Source organism: Elephas maximus, chromosome Y, assembly GCF_024166365.1.
Source record: "Elephas maximus indicus isolate mEleMax1 chromosome Y, mEleMax1 primary haplotype, whole genome shotgun sequence".
NCBI classification, from domain to species: Eukaryota; Metazoa; Chordata; class Mammalia; order Proboscidea; family Elephantidae; genus Elephas; species Elephas maximus.
Genome location: NC_064847.1, coordinates 6,738,801 through 6,761,157, shown reverse-complemented (window position 1 = coordinate 6,761,157; position 22,357 = coordinate 6,738,801).

Genomic DNA, 22,357 nt, shown 5'->3' with positions numbered 1-22,357 from the left:
TACACCAGCATTTTCATAACCCAACACCTTCTCAGAAATCTCCGCCCTTCCCCTGGAAAGCCTCATGAATAAACATCAAGACCTCCCCTTGACGAAACCCCGAAATACCCGGCTCTTAGGCGAACTGGGAACTTACTATCTCCTTCTGCTAGCTGCTGGCAAAATTAATTTGCATGTGTGACTCCAGGTTGCCTCAATATCCCTGTTGGACAGCGCAAATCCGGTTGGGTTCAACTGAGGTAGGGGCCCTCGGTAACAAGAGCTTACTTGAGGTTGGTGGGCAGCTTGGTGATCTGGCCCATTTCATGTCCAGCTTATCCTGTCACAGGTGCCTTTTAAATTTGGCTGAAGCCGGTGGCAACAGCCTTGATGATTCTCAAATGGTCTGCCCATGCCAGTAGTGTTGTTTGTGGCTTATGGAGTCTGAGACTCTACTGAGAACTAATTTGAATACCTCTAGGACAGTCCCTTAAATATTTGCAAAGACCAAACCAGGAATGCATAAAAGAGACCCTTCCCACTGCCACTGCCAAAGGGATAAACTCTTGAACAAACAGACACCAGATCCTTCAATAAAACTGAAAGTGCTGCTGTGCAAAAGGGAGTGGAGCTTGAATTCCAGAGGTTATTAAAACTCACAGGAGTCCGTCGAGATGGATGGGCCCAAATAGCCCTGCTGGCACTGGAGCTCAAGTCCTTGCCTTCTTGGGGTCATGGAAGACAACGCGCCTTCAAATCCCATCTATCTACCAGAAACACGAAAAAAAAAAAAGCGTGAGCCTGTTGAATAAAAAACCAAAGAGTTTTACCGAAGGAATAGAATTGGGAAGCACTCAAGCAGAATCAAAAAGAACTCCGTCTTGCTGGGCTATAGGCAGGATTTACATACAGAAAAACCACAAAGACCACAGGAATGCTCCAACATTTGGTCAAGGAAGTTGACTGGAAAAGATGAGAGATAAAACCCAGAAATATTGTTTTTCGTTACATTCTGATTAGTTGGTGTAAAATGGTGTGAGGATGGTGTCTAACCTCTTCTAACTTCACTAGGGGGAAGGAGAATCAAGTTCAACAGCCTACACTCTCCTCAGTCTTTCCAGTTCTGACACTAACCGTCCTTCCTATGGCACTCTTCACTTCTCTGCTGATTTCGGTAATTCATTGCAATGACCACACAGAGCTCACAGACAATATTCGCAATTATGAGGCATATTAGGAAAGTAACAGGTTACAGTTCAGGTTCTGGAATGCTGAGGATACAGTTCTTCCACGAGACAGGCTCTTTTCAGCTATCTTCTGACCCTCAACCTCTTACCTGCTCAAGCAAGTGTTACAAAGTTCTTTTAGCTCTGCCTGTAAGTGTTCAAAATATGACTGGGGAAGAGTTGCCTCCTCAAAGTAGAGTTGATCTTATTGACACGGATGGAGTCAAGCTCTCAGGACCTTCATTTGCTGATGTGGCATGGCTCAAAAAGAGAAGAAACAGCAGCAAACACCCATTAATAATCCGAATGTGGAATGTATGAAGTATGACTCTAAGAAAACTGGAATCTCATTGGAAATGAAATGGAACACGTAACGACCAATATCCTAGTGATTAATGAGCTGAAATGGGCTGGTATTGGCTTATTAGAACCAGACAATCATGTGGTCTACTACGCCAGGAGTGGCAAATGTCAAAAAGAACACTTCAAGATCTACACTGAGGTACAATGCTGTCAGAAATAGAATACTATTCATACACCTACAAGAAAGACTAGTTAATACAACTGACCTTCAAATTTACATGCTGTGATGGTTGAGATTGTGTGTCAGCTTGGCTGGGCCATGATTCTCATTGTTTATATGTGATTGGTTCGTGATGGAATCTGCTGTAAGTAGCTAGTCAGCTGAAGGGGAGTTTCCTCAGGGTGTGGCCTGCATTGGAATATAAGCAGATGTTCTGATTTTTTGCTCTCTGGATTTTGCAGCTGCCTCCAGTTCTTGGGACTTGAGATATCAGCTTATCTGCTGATCTCGGGATTTGTCAATCTTCACAGCCTGTGAGCAGGAGCCCTGCCCCGCAACCTGCTGATCCTAGGTCCCCAGCCCCTGCAGCTACATGAATCAGGCGATGCCTTGCAATCTGGCCTGCCAGTCTTGAGATTCATCCGACTTCAACAGCCTGTGAGCAAAAGCCCTGCTCTCTGACCTGCCAGTCTTGAGTTCACCAGCCCCTGTGGCTAAGTGAATTGAGAGAAGCCTCTATTCAGATCCACAGACTTGGAATGTTCCAGGCTGTACAATCGTGTGAGCCATTTCCCTAATATAAACCTCTCTATATAGATATTTATATGCTTTACTGGCTTTGCTACTCTACTCTTTGCAACCTGAGACACACGGCAACCACTAAAGCCAAAGATAAAGAAATTGAGGATTTTAACAACTTCTGCAATCTGAAATTGATCTAGCATGCAATCAAGATGCATTGATAATTACTGGTGATTGACATGCAAAAATTAGAAACAAAGAAGAACAATTGGTAGTTGGAAAATACCGTCTTGGAGATAGAAATGACACCAGAGATCACATGAAAGAATTTTGCAAGACCATAGAGTTCTTCATCGCAAATACCATTTTTCAACAGCATAAATGGGGACTATACAGGTGGACCTCACGAGATGGAATAAGCAGGAGTCAAATTGACTATATCTGCAAAAAGAGACAAAGTAGAAGCTCAATATTATCAGTCAGAACAAGGCCAGGGGCCAACTGTGGACAGACTATCAGTTGCTTATATGCAAGTTCACGTTGAAGTTGAAGAAATTTAGAACAAGTCCAGGAGTGCCAAGGCATGACCTTGAGTATATCCCACCTGAATTTAAAGACTAGCTCAAGAATAGACTTGCCCCACTCAACACTCATGATGGACAAGTTGTGGAATGACATCGAGGACATCATACGAGAAGAAAGCTAAAGGTCTTTAAAAAGACAGGAAAGAAAGAAAAGCAACATGGATGTCAGAAGAGATTCTAAAAGTTACACAGAGTAGCTAAAGTGAAAGGCAGAAATGATGAAGCAAAAGAGCCAAACAGAAGATTTCAAAGGGCAGCAGGAGAAGATAAAGTTTTATAATGAAAAGCGCAAAGACCTAGAGATAGGAAATCAAATGGAAGGAACACACTCAGGATTTTTAAAGCGGAAAGAACTGAAGAAAAAGTTGCCTCAAGTTGCAATATTGCCTCAAGTTGCAATATTGAAGACTTCTATGTGCAAAATATTCAATAAGGCAGGAAGCATCAAAAGAAGATGGAAAGAAAACACAGAGTCACTGTACCAAAAAGAATTAGTCTACATTCAACCATTTCAGGAGGCAGCATACAATAAAGAACCAATGGTGATGAAGGAAGAAGTCCAAGCTGCAGTGAAGGCATTGGTGAAAATCAAGACTCCAAGAACTGAGGGGATACCAATTGAGATGTTTCAGCAAACGGATGCAGAGCTGGAAGTGGCCACTCACCTATGCCAAAATTTGGAGGACAGCAACCTGGCCAACAAACTGGAAGAGACCCATATTTGTGCCCATTTCAAGGAAAGGGGATCCACAGATTGTGGAAATTATAGAATAATATGATTAATGTCACACACAAGTAAAATTTTGCTGAAGATCTTTCAAAAACAGTTGTAGCAATAATTGGGAGAACTGCCATAAATTCAAGCCAGAGTTAGAAGAGGACAGGGAACAAGGGATATCATTGCTGATGTCAGATAGATCTTGGCGAGCAGAGAATACCAGGGAGGTGTTTACATGTGTTTTATTGACTATGTAAAGGAATTCAACTGTGTGGATCAAAACAAACGCTGGATAATAGTGCGAAGAATGGGAATTCCAGAACACTTAACTCTGTTCATAACAAACCTGTACATAGACCAGGAGGCAGTCACCTGAACAGAACAAGGGGATACTGTGTGGTTTAAATTTAGGAAATGTGTACATCAGGGTTGTATCCTTTCACCATACTTATTTAAAGTGTTATGCTCAGCAGATAATCCAAGAAGCTGGACTATATGAAGAAGAACATGCAATAAGGATTGGAGGAAGACTCATTAACAACCTGCGATAAGCAGGTGACGTAACCTTGCTTACTGAAAGTGAAGAGGACTTGAAGCACTTACTGAGGAAGATCAAAGATCACAGCTTTTGGGTGGATTACACCTCACCATAAAGAAAGCAAAAAATCCCACAACTGGACCTACAAACAACGTCATGATAAATGAAGAAAACATCAAAGTTGTCAAGGATTTCATTTTACTTGGATCCACAATCAATGCCCAAAGAAGCAGCAGTCAAGAAGTTAAACAACACATTGAACTGGACAAATCCGCTGCAAAAGATCTCTAAAGTATGAAAGAGCAAAGATGTCGCTTTAAGGACTAAGGTATGCCTGACCCAAGCCTTGGTGTTTTCAGTCACCTCATATGCATGTGAAACTGGACAATGAATAAGGAAGACTGAAGAAGGATTGATGCCTTTGAATGGTAGTATTGACAGAGAATATTGAATATACTATGAACTGCCAGAAGAAGGAACAAATCTGTCTTGGAAGAAGTACAGCCAGAACGCTTCTTGGAGGCAAGGATGGCAAGACTTCATTTGGACATGTTATCATGGAGGACCAGTCCCCAGGGAAGGACATCGTGTTTGGTGAAGCAGAGGGCGGCAACAAAGAGGAAGGCCCTCAATGAGATGGATTGACACAGTGGCTCCAACAATGGGCTTAAGCACAACAACAATTGTGAGGATGGCGCAAGACCGGGCAGTGTTGCGTTCTGTTGTACATAGGGTCGCTATGAGTCCCAGCCTAACAAGAACGTAAGTGCCCAGAGGTACCCGACTCCACCAGTAAGACTCAGCCTGAAGACACTCAGCTCTAACTCCTTGGGTTGGCAAATGTTACTCCACCAAGTACCCAGAGATATCCTACTTCACCAGCCAGCCTCCTGCCCGATGGCACTCAGCTTTCTTGCTCGGTGTGCTGGGTATCTCCTGCCAGTCTCATGGTTCTACTACTGCCGTTTCTCTACTGCTGCTTCTGGCAGTCTTGAATGCTACAGCTTTCTCTCCCTCCCTCAGTCTCCTGGTTCCAGGAGCTTCTCAGCATAGGGATCTCAGGTCCAAAGGACATGCACTGCTCCTGGCTCTTCTTCCTTTGTGGTGTAGAGGCCCTCTCCTCCCACTTCTGGAATGGCTCGTTTTAGGCCTAGTGGGATGGCAAACCGACCAATCCCTTCCTTAGGATTCCATAGGCCTTATTTGCTTGGTACCACCCCCACACAGGTGCCATGAACTTTATTTGCTTTAACAAATATAAATTTATTTTGTCTCAGTTTAGGAGACTAGAGGTCCAAAGTCAGTGTGCCGGCTCTGCGGGAAGGATTTCTCTCTCTGTCCGCTATGGAGGAAGGCCCTTGTCTCTTCAGCTTCTGCTTCCTGGTGCCTTCAAGAACATTATGTGTCTTGGCATCTCTGACCCCAGTTCTTCTGCTTCTGCTTGCTTGTTTACACTCACTTTTATATCTCAAAAGAGATTGACTCAAGACGCACCTTATACTAACCCTTTCTCAGTAACATAACAAAGACAACACATTCCCAAATGGGACTGTAAACACAGACACACAGGTTAGGATTTACAACACATATTTTGGGTGACACAATTCAATTCATAACTCTCTACCCTTTGGCCTCCAAAAATTCATGTCCTCGCTATACGCAAAAGTCATTCACCCCATCACATCATCCCAAAAGTCTTAAATCAACTCCAAGTCCAAGTTCCATCCTGGGGCTAAATTCCTTTTCATCTGTGAACCCATGACATCTAGAACACAAGTTATCTGCTTCCAAAGTACAATGGTGGAACAGGCACAAAGCAGACATTTGCATTACAAATGGCAGAAATTGAGGGAACAAAGGGATAACAGGCACCAAGCAAGTCCAAAATCCAGCAGAACAATTTACATTAGCTCTCAAAGCTTGAAAATTATCTTCTGTTCAGTGACATTGGCAGGGCAACGGCCTCGCCCTTCAGACTCTGGGTGTTGGCCACGTGCTCCGGATTCTGGGTAGAGGCCTGGACTTGGGCCTGGACTTCAGCTCCACCTTCAATGCTCTCCAGGATGGTAACTTTGCTGCCTTAACTTTAGGCAGCTCATTCTAGTAGTTTATGTGAATGGTGACCACACCCCCTCAGCCCTTGTAGTCCCCGTTTTTCTGCCTCTTGGGCATGTCAGTCCCACCCCCTCAGCTTTGGTCGGCAGCCCCACACCACTGGCAGCCCCACATTCCAGAACCTTGTTGGTGAAGATCCGAGTCTTTGAAACCTAGTAGGCTGTGGGCCCCACCCTCTGAGATCCAGGAGACCATGGCCCCACTGCTTGAAACTGAAAAGGCCCTGCTTCCTGTGCTTCTTCCGACAGTTCTGTTGATTTCCGAGTTGCTCCAGGGATGGTCCTTTTATTTTCTTGGAGAGCAAACGATGTGGCTTCTTTGGCCTGTTTCCTGTCTTCAGAATTCCAAGAGGCAGACAGCATTCTTTCGTTTTGTCCTTTCTCTGACCCCTTCAATCTAATCTGATGGGTTTTCTGCTGTGGCAGTAGTTGGTTAGATCCATCAGTTACAGGCTTAATCTCTTTAACAAAAAATTGTGTAGCCATGTCCTTCGTGAACATTCTAGGACACGTGTCCTTAGTTTGTGCAACAGAATTTTCTAAATCTTTAAGTTTTGTTTTCACTCTCAACTGTTCATTTTTAAGTCTGTCTCTTTTTCTCACATTCTACTGTAAGGGGGAAGGAGAAACCACGAAGCCCCTTTAAGACCTTACTTAGAAATCTCATCGGCCAGATATCCAAGTTCACAAATTACAAGTTCGACCTTCCACCAAACATTTGAGTATAATTCAGACAAGTTCTTTGCCACTGCATCTCCCTTCCTCCATTGTCCAATCACATGGTCATCATTTTCTTTTAAAGCCTCACCAGAAGCACATTTAATGGCCCCATTTCTAGCAACATTCTGTTACTGATGCCACATGTATTCTCTAAGATGATAGAGACTTTCTCTAAGGCTTCCCTCACTTCCTTCTGAGCCCTTGCCAGAATTGCCTTTGATGTCCATAATTCTACCAACAGTCTCTTCAAGCAATCTAGACTTGTACTAGAACTATTCCATCCTCTACACATTACCCAATTCCAAAATTGCTTCCACATTTTAGGCATCTCCTAGAGCAACACCCTACTCTTCCGGTACCCAATTCTGTCTTAGTTTTCTAGTGCTGTTTTAACAGAAATACTACAAGTGGAAAGCTTGAACAAACGGGCATTTATTGTCTCACAGCTTAAGTGGCTAGAAGTCTGAATTCAGGGCACCAGCCCTAGGGAAAGCCTTTCTCTCTCTGTGGGCTCTGGTGGAAGGTCCCTGTCTCTTCAGTTCCTGCTTTCTGGTTCCTGCGAGATCTCTATGTGTCTTAGCATCTTTCTTATCCTGATTCTACTGCTTTCACTTTCTTGTTTAATCTCTTTTATATCTCAAAAGAGAGTGACTCAAGGTACACTCTACACTAAACTCATCTCCCTAACACAATAGAGACAATCCATTCCCAAAAGGGATTATAGCCATGGGCGTGGAGGTTAGGATTTACAACACAAATTTTAGGGGGGCACAATTCAATCCACCGTGGGAGGTTTCTGATTACTGGTTCAACTTCTTTATTTTGATGGGCCTATTAAGATTTTGGGGGCCCTGGTGGTGTGATGGTTAACAGCTTGACTGCTAATCAGGAAGTTGGCCGTTCTAATCCACCAGCCACTCCTTGGAAACCTAATCAGGCAGTTGTACTCTGTCCTACAGGGTCACTATGAGTCAGAATTGACTCAATGGCAACAGGTTTGGTTTTTTTATTATTAAGATTTTCAAGCCCTGATGTTGCAGTGGTTAACTGCTCAGCTGCTAACCAAAAGGTCAGCACTTTGAACCCACCAGTTGCTTCATGGGAGAAAAATGTGGCAGTTTGCCTCTGTCAAGACTTATAGCCTTGGAGAGGCAGAGCCAACATGGCGCTATAGGCAGAAGAACCATGCCGTCCCTCTGCAGCAAAGACCCAAAAAACTAAATAACAGAGACCAAATGTCAATCCTGGAACCATAAGCATCAAATGAAGGGATAAAGAACTCGATCAAGCAATGAGTGGAATAGGGAACTGACAGAGAACAGAAAATGAGGAGAAGTATGCAGTAGAGTTTCCACCAGCTAACATGGCACAGATTCACCATCCTGGACTACAGCCGCCAAGGAACTCAGACAAGCAGTATGGGAAGTCAGCTCCCAACAGGAGACAGAGCACTCAGTAACCAGGGATACAGGCTTTCCCACCCACCCTTCTTCCCTGTACACACCCTCTGCTGCTTTCCAACAGGCCATGGTCCCTTGGCCAGAGAGATACCATCTCGCTGCCACCTGGGGCTGCCCTGCCCTCAACCCTCTAGTAGACTTCCTCAGTGGGCAGTGTTACAGTGCTTTGGCTAGAGAGCCACTAGAGCCAGTAGCTAGAGAGGCACCAGGTCTCCCCCAGTCCAGGCCACTCCTGACGGTTGGCTCCTTCAGTGCCATATTTTTCCTTTGTTGTTGTTTTTCTTTGTTTCTCTTCTCTCTCCTATCCTTCCTTTCCTTTCTCCTGTCCACTCGGCCCCATGTGCTGTCCTTGTGCCTTGTTGCACTGCTTGGCTGGGGAGCCACCGGCACACACTTTCCCAGGCCTGAGCTCCCCACTCCAAAGGGTTCACTCAGCACCGTACTTTTTGGTTTGTTTGCTTTGTACTCTTTTTTTTTCTTCTATCTCCTTTCTTTCTCCCACATCCCTAGCCCTGTGCACTGCCCCCATGTTCTTAAGAGGCTCTGCTGCACTGCTCAGCTGGAGAGGCATTGGCACACGGCCTCCCAGGGTCTGTACCACCACCACTGACCATCTCCCTCAGCACAATTTTATTTATTTACTTATTTTTTATTTGTTTGTTTTTGTTTTCTTCTTGCTGTTTCCTCTCTTTCTCTCTCTTCCTTCCTTCCTTTCTCCCACCCACCTAGCCCCGTGCACCACGACCTCCCTTCTTGGTGGGCTGTGCTGTAACCCCCATATGGAAAGCCTCTGGCATATGGCCTACCCAGGTCTGCACCGCCCCCCCACCCCACCCCCCAGGCCAGCTACCTCAGCACCGTAATTTTTTATTTTTCTTTATCTTTCCCCTTTTCCCTCCTAACTAGGTCCTCACTGGCTCTGAACCTTTCTGGTGGGCTGTGTTGTACTGTCTGGAGAGAGAGATATCAGCTGGCCACCATTCCAATTCTGCCCCTCCCCCAAAGGCTGGCTCCCAAACCACCATATTTATTTTGTTGTTGTTGTTTGTTATCTGTTTGTTTCTTCTCTCTTTCCCTTCTTTCCTTGACTTTCTCCCACCCACCTAGACCTGTACACCGCCCATGCACCTTACTAACAGGCTAAGCCACACCGCTCAGCTAGACAGCAGCTGTCACATGGCCTCTCCAGGCCTGCCCTGCCCCCACCCTCTGAATCCTACTGTGCTGCCATTTTGTTTACTTTTTCCTTTTTCCCTTCATTTTGTCTTCTTTTGTTTCTCTCTTCTTCTTCTTCTTTCCCTCAAACACTTAGCTCTGAAATCACATCCTCTCTCTTCCTTCCTGCCTATCTGCACTGCACGCCCAACTGCGCTGTCCCCCCCGACCCCACCCTGCACTGTCCCAACCCCACCCTCTTGGCTGTATTTCATGCCACAAACTACCCACCCCCACCCCACCCCATGATGAACCCACCCTGCTATGTCCAGCTGGGTCACCTACCATAGCTGAGTGACTAGCTCTGCTCACCTGGACAAGGTGGTGAGAAGTATCATGCCCAGAGGGAAGCAAACAACAAAACACACCCAGCCTGCCTCCCATCATAACCAAATAAAACAAAAAGCAGGATGAAACAAATTTACAAGCAATAAAGAAAGAAAATAATTCCTGAATGTCCTGGGGAGAGCAGACAATATCAAAAAATCAGAAGAGGAAGTCTCCAGAAAGCATCCAAAATGAAACACCAGATGACCTTCCGATAGAAGAAAAAGCATTGGGACAACCTGACAGGGAATCCAAACCTCTAATAATCATGGTTGTCCAACAGTTGAAGGAAAACTCAGATGAAAATAAGGGAAAAACAGACAAAATCTTGAACAATACAGAAAACTCAGAGGGAACACAGACAAAGCAGAGGGAGAATTCAGGAAAGTAACACAGGAACACAAGTCAAAATAAATAAGCACCTAGATAGCAAACCAAAAAAAGCAATTAGAAACCGAAAGATAAACAACAAGATTTCAAGAGTGGACAGCGCAAAACAAGATTTTAAGAGGAAATATGAAACAATGGGAGACAGGATGAGCAAAATGGAAGACAAATCCTTGGCTACCACTTAGTTTGAGGAAAAATCAGAGAAAATAATGAAGGAAAATGACGAAACCCGGTGGATGATGTGCGATACAATCAGAAACAAAAATTTGTGTCTGATCCAAGTTCCAGACTGGGGGAGAAAATGGAAACTGCTGAAGATTTACTGACAGAAAACTTCCCTAATATTATGAAAGATGAAAAGCCAACCATCCTAGAAGCTCAACGAATCCCATATGGGATAGGCCCCGAAAGAAAATCACCAAGACATATCGTAATCATGCTTGCAAAAAAAAGCCAAAACAAAGAGTTCTGAGAGCAGCATGAGAAAAACAAAAAGTCACAAATGAAGGGGAAACAATAAGACTAAGCTCAGTTTACTCAGCAGAGAGCATGCAAGCAAGAAGGCAATGGGATGACATATATAAGACCTTGAAAGAAAAAAAAAACTGCCAACCAAGAAGAATATATCCTGCAAAGCCCTTTTTCAAATATGATGGCAAAATTGGGACAAATCCAGATAAAGAGAAATTAAGGGAATATGTAAATACAACCAAACTTACAATAATAATTAAAGGGGGTCCTTCAGTTAGAGAACCAACAACATTAAGAACCAGACAAGAATGACCTTTATCACCTCTTTGCTTTAGCTGGAAGTCCTAGCTAGAGCAATAAGGCAAGAAAAAGAAATAAACAGCATCCAAATTGTTAAGGAGGAAGCAAAACTATTCCTGTCTGAGGCTGATGTGATACTATATGAAGAGAACCCACAGGACTACACAAGAAAACTACTGGAACTAATAGAAACATTAGGCAGACAAGCAGCATACAAGGTAAACATACAAAAATCAGTTGTATTCCTATACACCAATAAAGACAACTACGAAAAGGAAATCAGGAAAGCACTGCATTTTATAATAGCCCCTAAAAAAGTAAAATACTTAGAAATAAATCTAACCAGGAATGTAAAAGACCTATACAAAGAAAATTAAAAATCACTACTGCAAGAAACCAAATGAGATATTCATAAAAAGAAAAATACACCATGCTGATGGCTTGGTAAACTCAACATTGTGAAACCGTCAATTCTACCCAAAGCAATCTACAGGCACAATGCAATCCTGATCCAAATACCAACAGCATTCTTTAAAGAGATGGAAAAACTAATCTTTAACTTTATACGGAAAGGAAAGAGTCCCCAGATAAGCAAAGCACTATTAAAGAAGCAAAAACTAGGAGGGCTCACACTACCCGGCATCACAACCTACTATACAGCTGTGGCAGTCAAAACAGGCTGATACGGTTACAATGACACGTCGAGCAATGCAACAGAATTGAGAACCAGATTTAAACCCATCTACCTACGGTCATCTGATATTTGATAAAGACCCAAAGTCCATTGAATCAGGAAATGACGGTCTTTTTAACAAATAGTGCTGGTGAAACTGGATGTCCATCTGTAAAAAAATGAAATAGGACCCATACCCCGCACCATACACAAAAACTACTTCGAATGGATCCAAGACCTAAATATAAAGCCCAAACCTGTAAAGATCACCAAAGAAAAAATAGGGTCAATGCTAGCGGTCCTAATACATGGCATAAGTAGGAAACGAACTGTAACTAACAATGCACAAGCACCAGAAGATAAACTAGATAACTGGGATCATCTAAAAATTAAATTCTTACGCTCATCGGAAGACTTCACCAAAACGCTAAAAAGAGAACCTGCGAACTGGGAAAAATTTCTTGGCTATCACATATCTGACAAAGGTCTAATCTCTAAAATCTACAGGAAAATAAAGCAACTCTACTACAAAAAGGCAAATAATCCAATTAAAAAACTGACGAAGAATCTGAACAGACACTTCACTGAAGAAGACATTCAGGTGGCTAGCTGTTAGAGAAATGTAAATCAAATCTACAACGAGATACCATCTCACCACAATATTCCTGGTACAAATCGAAAAAAGAAAACAGCAAATCTTGGAAGGGTTGCAGTGAGCTTGAAATTCTTATGCACCGCTAGTGGGAATGTAAATTGGTACAACAATTTTGGAAAACAACATGATGTTTTCTTAAAAAGCTGGAACTACGTATGCTGTACAATCCAGCAATCCCACTCACAAGAATATATACTAGAGAAATAAGAGCCATCACATAAATAGACATATGCACACCCATGTTCACTGCAGCACTATTCATAATAGCAAAAAGATGGAAACAACCTAAGCACCCATCAATGGATAAATGGATGAACAATGGATGAACAAACTATACACACAATGGAATACCATTGAACAATAAAGAACAATAATGACTCTGTGAAACATCTCAAAAAATGGATGAATCTGGAGGGTGTTACGCTGAGTGAAATAAGTCAGTCACAAAAAGACATATACTGTATGAGACCACTGATATAAAAACTCATGAAATGGTTTCCACAGAGAAGCATTCTTTGATGGTTACTAGGGAGGGCACGGGCGTGGAGAGAACAACACTAATTAGACAATATATAAGTGGTAACTTTGGTGAGGTGTAAGACAGGACACAATACTGGGGAAGTCAGCACAACTTGACCAAGGCAAGGTCACGGAAGTTGCACAGACACATCTAAACTCCCTGAGGGACTGAATTACTGGGCTGATGGCTGGGGACCATGGACTCGGGGGGCATCTAGCTCAACTGGTATAACATAGTTAATAAAGAAAACATTCTTCATCCTACCTTGGTGAGTAACATCTGGGGTCTTAAAAGCTTGTGAGTGGCCATCTAAGATACTCCACTGGGCACACCCCATCTGGAGCAAGGGAGAATGAAGAAAACCAAAGACACAAGGGAAAGATTAATCCAAAGGACTAATGGACCTCAACGACCCTATCCTCCACCAGGCTGAGTCTAGCACAACTGGATGGTGCCCACACTTGAAATCCTATGGGTCAGTCCTACTCTGTCCTGCAGGGTCACTGTGAGTCAGAATTGACTGAATGGCAATGGATTTGGTTTTTGGTATTAAGGTTTTCCACTTCTTCTTAAATCAGTTTTGGTAAAGTTTAAGTTCTAAATATTTTTCAATTTAATTTTCTGGCCTGCAATTGTTTGCATAATCTTTTTTTTTTTTTTCCTTTAAGGTAGTTACTAATGTCTCCAATTTCTTATCTGATTTTAATTATTTTAGCCTTCTCTCTTCTTTTCTTAGGCGGTCTACTGTAATAACCTTACTCTAAGGAAATTTTATTATTCCTCACCTCAAGTTGACCTGTTTCAGCTTGGGCCCAGCACAGTGTGTTTACAATTTTGGGATGTCTACAAAGGACACCTCCACAGTTGCTTGAAAAACAAACCTGGAGTGGACAGCGCATCAGGTGTTTGCATCTGTGCTGAAAGTTTAACCCAAAGTTTGTGCGTCAATCGCTGTTGATTCAAACTACCCATTAAGTCAACAAGTTTGAGATCCACGAGTTTTACATCTGAAAAAAATCAGGTCCTTAAAAAGTTTAAATTACTTTCATGTGTGGTCACTTCATGAAGAAGCTAATTGAAATAGCACTGGGTTGGCAGGGAGGCTGTCTTTCTCTTAAAAGGTTGGGAATTTGAGGCAAGATGCCAGGCCTTTGTATTCTGGCCCTGCATCAACCAATTGCTGAATGGAGATAGAGGGTACTGATAACCCATAGCATGGGACGAGAAGCTCTCTTCTGGCAATTCGAAGAGACTGAGCAGTCCATATTCTGTGCTTTGGATGCAAGTCACTAAATCTAGCCCACGCTTAAGTTCCATATCCTGGAGGGGTGAGTATTCTTCGAAATTCTTATGTAAGGAAGATTTGGCTCTTTGCCCCCACTAATTTATTTACTTAGTCACTTATTTAAATCAGCGAAAACTCATGGATATTTATTTTATACTTGAGGTTACAACACAGTACCATGCTATTTATTTATTTGTTGCTTGATTTTTTCCAGCTTTGGCCAGTGGGAGCTCTTTCACATTGGCTCCTGTGTCATTTGGACGTAATCTCATTCTTTTTTTTTTGAGGCCCTCCTTACTTTCTGACACTCCAAAATGGTCTGGAGTGTTCTTGTATTTTTACTGGTTGAGCCCTAGAATGAGCCATTTCTCCAAAGAATATTGGTCCCTTTTATTGAAGAATAATGTTAGAAATCAAGTTTTGGGTGCTGAATATGTTCACTGTTGTTGTGGCGCAACTGCTTCTAGGCCCTCTCAGAGAACAGAGCTAAGAAATAAATGGGTTTATACTAAACTATGTACTCATGCATATCTATAATTATTTGAATCTATCATCTGCATGTTAGGGGAAAAGCCTGTGTGAAAGGAAATAGGGAAAGAGCTGGAAAAGGCTGGGAATGGTGTTAGACCAAGATGCAAACCTGACGCCAAGTAAAACATAGGAGAGAGAAGGTTAGTCGGAGACATTTTAGATTTCCATTCAGTCTAAGGAAGGATTGGCAAAGCCATCCAAGATTCATGAGCCTGAGGGGGTTTCTGAATACCAAAACCAAGACCACTGCAGTCAAGTGAATTCCGAGTCATAGCGACCCTATAGGACAGAGTAGAACTTCCCCACAGGGTCTCCAAGGAACACCTGATAGATTCCAACCGCCAACCTTTTGGTTAGCAGCCCTGGGTCTTAACCACTATGGCACCAGGGTTTCCAAAAATGCCCGGATTACAGAGGATGGTTTCGATCCATCGACCTCTGGGTTATGGGCCCAACATGCTTCCACTGTGCCACTCTGCTACCTAAACCAAACCAAACCCATGCTGACAGAGTAGAAGTGCCCCATAGAGTTTCTAAGGAGCAACTGATGGATTTGAATTACCGACCTTTTGGTTAGCAGCTGTAGCTCTTAACCACAATGCCACCAGGGTTGCCTAAACGGGTGTCTGCCTCCCTGTCGGGGAATTGAACCCCAATCTCCCGTGTGACAGGCAGGGATACTCACCACTGTACTAAGGGGGACAGCAGAAGTCCCATATCTCTCAGTAACTTATCTTCTTTAGCATCTGCTAAAGAATCATTGTCAGAGAGCAACAGTCTTAGTTACTAGTGCTGCTGTAACAGACATACTGTAAGTGGATGGCTTGAACAGGCAGAGATTTGTTTTCTCATGGTTTGGGAGGTTAGAGTTCCAAAGTTAGGGTATAGGCTTTGGGGATAGGCTTTCTCTTTCTGTCCACTCTGGAGGAAGGTCCTTGACTCTTTTGAGCTTCTGCTCCTGGACAGTCTTCGTGTAGCTCGGCATCTCTCTCCCCATTTCTCTGCTTGCTTGCTTGTCCTGATCTCTTTGCTATCTCAAGAGATTGACTCAAGATGCGCCCTACACTAATCCTGACTCCTTAAAGTAACAAAGACAACACGTTCCCAAATGCGATTATAACCACAGGCATAGAGGTTAGGATTTACAATACATATTTTGGGGGGACATAATTCAATCTATAACATTCCACTCTCTGCGCCCCCCCAAAGTTTTGTCCTTGACATGTGCAAAACACACTCACCCCATCACATCACCCCAAAAGTCTTAAGTCAACTCTGTGATGGTTAAGGTTATGTGTCAGCTTCGCTGGGCCCTGATTCTCCATGGTTTGGCAGTGATATGATGCTGTGATCATCTCCACAATGAGATTTGATATAATGTGATCACCTCCATGATGGGCTGTCCTTGGGCATGTGGACTGCATTGAATATAAGTGGGCATTCTGGTGAGGCGAGTGTACTTTTGCTCGCTCACTCTGTATCCTGCATCTGGCTCCTGTTCGTCTTACCTCCAGTTCTTGGGACTTGAGCTAAGAAGTTACCTTTGGCCTTGCCTGCACATATTGGGATTTGTTGATCTTCTCAGCCTGTTAGCAAAAGCCCTGCTCTCTGGCTTGCCAATCTTGCCTTTGCCACCCCCGGCAACTTTGTGAATCAGGAAAAGTCTCTATCCTGACCCATGGGCTTGGGGTGTTCCAGCCCCTACAACTGCGTGAGCCATTCCCTTGACATAAATCTCTATGTGCATATATTTGCACGCTTTACTGGTTTGCTTCTCTAGGGAACCCAGCCTAAGACATTTGATACTGAGACTGGTTCTAGAGAAACAAAATTATAAGGATGATGTCTTAGTTATCTAGTGCTGCCATAACAGACATACCACAAGTGCATGGCTTTAACAAAGAGGAATTTATTTTCTCACAGTCTAGTAGGTTACAAGTCCAAATTCAGGGCATCAGCTGAGAAGAAGGCTTTCTCTCTCTGTGGGCTCTGGAGGAAAGCCCTCGTCCTCAATCTTCCCCTGGTCAAGGAACTTCTCAGGCACAGGGACTGCATGTCCAAAGCACACGCTTTGCTCCTGGTGCTGCTTTCTTGGTGGTATGAGGTCCCCAACTCTCTGCTTGCTTCCCTTTACTTTTACCTCTTGAGAGATAAAGGTGGTGCAGACCACACCCCAGGGAAACTCCCTTTTGGATCAGGGAGGTGACCTGAGTAATCCTTTTAACCACAGGCAGAGATTGTGATTTAAAAAACATAGGAAAACCACAAAATGGAGGACAACTACACATGGCCTAACTTAACCTCATTCAATCCATGAGAGGCTCTAAACTGGATATAAAGTCTGGTTAATATTAAAGATGTTGTTGACTCTGCTTCCAGTAGTGAAGGGGGCACTGCTAAGGCATGGTGTGAGGTGGCAATACAAATATGCAAAACATCACCTCAATAGATCAGGTATTGGTGAAAGGTAAGGCTCTGGGTGATCACATGTTTGACAACTTTCTACAATTTTGACAGAAGGATAAGTACAAAGGGGCTGGTTGATTGGGCCTACTTTCACTAGGCAAAGCGGTGAAAGAAAGAGATGAGCTCTGGGCTGCACAGTCAAAGCTCAAATGCCACATAAACTACCTCAGAGTTTCCACTCGTACCCTGAAGGAAAGCCTTATTTCTTGTAGTGACAGAGCTGATATCACCAAAAACCAAAACCAGAGTCTCATCAAGAGTGGTTAAATTACAATGACAGTTCTACTGCCAACCTCGAGAGGTGTCTGAAGTTACAGTGAGGGCACTGACTGGGCAGAAGTGGGGTCCTGAAACTTGGGATGGGGACCTCGCACCACCAAGAGAGCAGCGCCTGGAGCAGAGCACATCCTTTGGACCGGATGCTTCTTGGTCGAGAAGCTCTTAGATCAGAGGAAGACTGATGACAGGGACTTTTCCCCAGACCCGGAGGAGAGAGAGGGCCTTCCCCTGGAGGTAGCACCCTGAATTTGGACCTCTGGCCTCCTAGACTGTTGAGAGAATATGTTTCCGTTTGTTGAAGCCCAAAAAATAAATGAAAGGCTGGGGAAAATACTTGTGTGAAAAATACTCTTTGTTACTAATAGGGGCTACCTTCAAAGTTTATGTTAAATTTTAAAGGGTCTCATGGCTACAGGTGGGTGGAGGTCCAGATTTTTAGCTGCCAGGCCGAAGACTGCCTAGTAATCTGGTATCAGTCGATCTCAGCAAAAGGGGGAGGGCAGAGTTCAATCAATCACTTTAAGATTAGCCAGTGGCTGATCTTCTCCCTCTCCCTCTTTTTCTCTCTCAAAGCTTCACTGCAACTGCCATGCTTCGAGACATTTGTGTGTGTGTGTGTGTGTTAATCAGAAGTGATTTCCCTACATGCATATAGGAAACCCAGGTGGTGTAGTGGTTAAGTGCTACAGCTGCTAACCAAAAGGTCGGCAGTTTGAATCCACCAGTCCCTCCTTGGAAACTCTGTGGAGCATTTCTACTCTGTCCTACAGGGTTGCTATGAGTCAGAACCCACTTGACAGCAATGGCTATATAGGATAACTGCTCAGTTACTAAATTAAAACCTTATGTTTCAAGTTTTGATTATTTTTATCAGATCATAGTTTCATTTGGATTCCCACCTCTGGGACTTATTAAGAAGAAATTTAATGGCTCTTTCGTCATCCGGTTGATGTGGCAAAATAAAAGGATTTAAGGGGGAATATAATTTGACTTATAACTTAATGTTTAACATTCTCTAGGGGGAAACATTTGCTACTTTTCCAAATCTTCTTTAGAGCATTTTCAATTACTTTATCAAACGGACCAAGAGTAGATATATTCTTGCTCTAAGTATAAGTCAAAAAGAAATAGATTTCAAGTTGTTTGTTTGTTTGTTTGTTTTGTTTTGTTTTGCTTTGCTTTGCTATTTAAAGAAAAGGAACTTTATCTTGCCATAAGAAGATGATAATATTGAATTTTACCAGAACCCCTGTGATACTGGAAAACAGTGATAGTTAAATCCTCCACCCTCTGTACTCAGGAAAATGGCTCATCCACTTCCTCACCACCCTTCCCATGACTTAGATAAGGCTCACAGTTGCTCCCTTGTTTACCTATGACAAGGCTAAAAACAGCTCCTCCAAATTCCCGTTCCTTGCCTCCTAAGCGAGTACCTGAATTGCTTCCCACCCAGCGGCTTGTGGAGAGACCTGGTAATCTGCTCCTGTAAAGACTCCTGCCTGGAAAACCTTGTGGAGCAGTTCTACTCTGTCACAAAGGGTCACCATGAGTCAGAGTCCATGGCAACTAACGACAACACTGATCAAACAAAAACAAAGCACTTATCAGCCAAACTTTGGTTGAATTCTCTCCTTCTCCCAAGACCCTGAATTCTGATCCTCCCGTGGCCTGAGCCAAGGAATTACCCCTCCTTAAGAGCCCCTGCTAGGGAATAGGCTGGCCTCTGATTTACTCTCTGATAACCTCACCAGCTCATTCCACTTCCCTACCCTGGTTGCTTTCCAGCCTTGTTTACTCTCTGACTCTATAAAAGAAAACACTTTTCCCTTAGCTCCTTTGAGACGCTGGCAGATCTTAGGGTTAGAGAGTTCCCCCTCACTGTTGGACTTTCCCCTCCGCCACCATTTTACAATAGTCCCTTTCCCCATTTTCTTTCTAAATAAAGCTGCTCCCAGTCAAAGTCAGGACTGCTTTGTTTGTTTACTTGGCAAAGGTAAAGCAACCTTAAAACAGTTGAAAACCATTTTAGTTGACACTAAGAGAATTTAACTTGGGCCCCATGCCTCAAACATACAAAATGAACACTAAACATTGTCATTCTTACATTTCTGCAAAGAAAATCCCTAAACTCTGGAAGCACATTTCAGTGTCCAGTTTGGCTTTTGGATGGAACCAGCGCTCAGCATTTCAAAATACTTGATCATTCCAGTGTTAGTTAAACTGGAATTAGCCAATTGTCTTTGTGCAAAAGAATTCTCTAACATCTCTATGACAACCAGGTGGTTACAACGTGAAGCCAGGCACGTAGGCTAAAGCCCCAACTACAAAGGGAGAAAGGGGCATTATTTTCCTTTCTTTGTGTTTTCATTTCTAAGAGATGGCTCCAAGGCCATTAAGAAAAAGACCTTGTAGGGTAGTAATGCTGCCAAGAGGTTTTTTTAGCTTTTTAAAAAGATTTACCGCTGTCTCAAAGGGAGGGAGAAAGAACGTACGAGTTGTCTAAAGGAAATGCTCTAGGAAAAACGGGAGGGGAGTCCCCTTCGTATTTGGCAACAGGGAAAATTCAATTTTATTTATATTTGGCCTTACAGTATACCGTTACAAATTTTTTTGGACAAATGTGAAGAACACCTTTAAACACTACTAAGCTGTAGTTCATTCAGCACTACTCCTTTTCTTTTTATGAAATATCCATGTTGTTTTGTTAATCTCTCTAATTTAACCTATCAATTTTTTATGGCTCAAAACATGAACAGGATTTTCGGGTCATTTGAAAACAACAAAAAGATTTTAAAGAAAACCAGTATTATTATTATCATTATTTCATTGACAGTAACCTTGAAAATTCTGAGGAAGAAGAGTAAGGACAGAATACTCACTCTAGTAGAAAACAAAGCATATGTTTATAAGTGTTTTAATTATTATCCCTATATACCCTACCATCCCCTGGCTAAAACTTAAGGGAATAAGAATTTCAAATTTTGGAGACCATGCAGAGCAACAGAAATCACATATTTTGTTGGGTGGGAATATGAAATGGTACAGAAACTCTGGGGAAGTTTTTTCACAGAACGAACCACACAGCTAGCCTATGACCCAGAAATTTCAGTTGCAGCTGTTTGCCTAAGTGAATTGAAAACGTTTGCCCACTTGGAATGTCAAAATACATTGTTCATAGCTGCTTCAGTAATCAAAAGCACAAAATGAGGAGAGAAAAAAAAAAAAGTCCACCAGCAATACTTTGGATAAACTGTAGGGTATTCATACAAAGCTGAGTGAAAGAATCCTTACGCAACAGAAAATGTACGATATGGCTCTGTTTATATAATGTTCAAGCTCAAGCAAAACTAAGCTCTTAAGATAGGTATGATGCCTCTGGTTGGGGAGGCTGACTGCAAAGAGGCACAGGGAACTTGTACAGTTGAAGAGCAGATGGAAATATCTATAATCTAACTGGGGTGTTGGTTACACAGGTGTATGTGTTTGTCAGAACTCACTCACCTGGAAATTTAAGATCTCTGTTTGTAGATCAAACTTGACTGGCAATATAAACTTGATTTTTTTTTTTTTTTTTTTAGGTAACCTAGTATGTTGCTGTTTTGGGGTGCTGTCGTATCAATCTGCATTCTTAGTGGCCCTGTGTGACAGAGTAAAAGTGTCCCCTAGTGTCTTCTGTCTGTAATCCTTATGGGAGCTGATCACCAGGTCTTTCTCCTGAGGGCCGCTGGGTAGGTTGGAACCACAAACCTCTCAGTTGGCCAGCCCAGCCATTCCACCACCAGGTCAAAAAAATGAATGAATACCAGCTAAATAAATCCATGATGGATATCTACCTTAATCTTGCATTAAAATATTTCCTAGGAGGATTATTTCCCTGTTTTTAATACTTTACTAATGGGAACATCTGTTCAAAATTATTTATATACATTTACCCGTTAAATCTTCATATACCTCGACTCAGTATTCACAATACCCATGTGAGGTAGCTTTGTTTTTTATTATTTTTATTATTACAGCTCCTACGGCTTTTAGTTAAAAGTGAAAAAAATTGAGGCACGGACAGATAAAGTAAATTGTTTAAGGTCAGGTCTAATAAGTGGCTGATAAAAGATTGAAATCCCAATAGTTTGCTTTTAGAGACGAAGCTCTTTCTTTGGTTATGGTTGTCGTTATTAGTTGCCTTCGAGTCAATCCTGAGTAGAACTGCTCCACACAGTGTGTTCAAGGCTGCAGCATTACAGAAGCAGATCACCAAGCCTGTGTTCCTAGGCATCTCTGGGTGGGTTTGAACCACCAGCCTTTTGGCTACTAGTTGAGGGATTAACTGTTTGAACCGACCAGGGAATCCTTTGATTTCCGGCTCCCTTAGAATATTTTTTAGATGTTGGATTTCAAAGTATAGCTATGTCCATTAGAAACCAAAAGCAATCTTAATAGTTTAGATTTTTATTTAAAATCTCACATAAACAAGAATACCTCCTATCAATATTCTTTAACATTGTCTTAGGGGCACAAATAAATCTAGAAGGATCACCTGACTGAAAACAGCAAAAGACTATAAAAATTGCAACCAGTAAAAGGGCTGTAAAAAAAATTATCCAAGAGAAATGCACTGTAACTACTAAAGCGGAATACATACATAAACAGCATTTCCTCTCCAGGGTATGTACTGTACAGAAATTCCTCCCATATGCACATGTATAAGAATGCACAAAGAATGGTACTATTTGAAACAGCTGAAACAAAAAAAGTGTCCAGGCAAGCGTCCATCAAAAGTGGAGTGGAATCCGCACAGCAGTCAAAGACAAGGGGGGGGGGGGGGGTGAAAAAAGAAAAAGCTGCATTTCATCACAATCGCTGA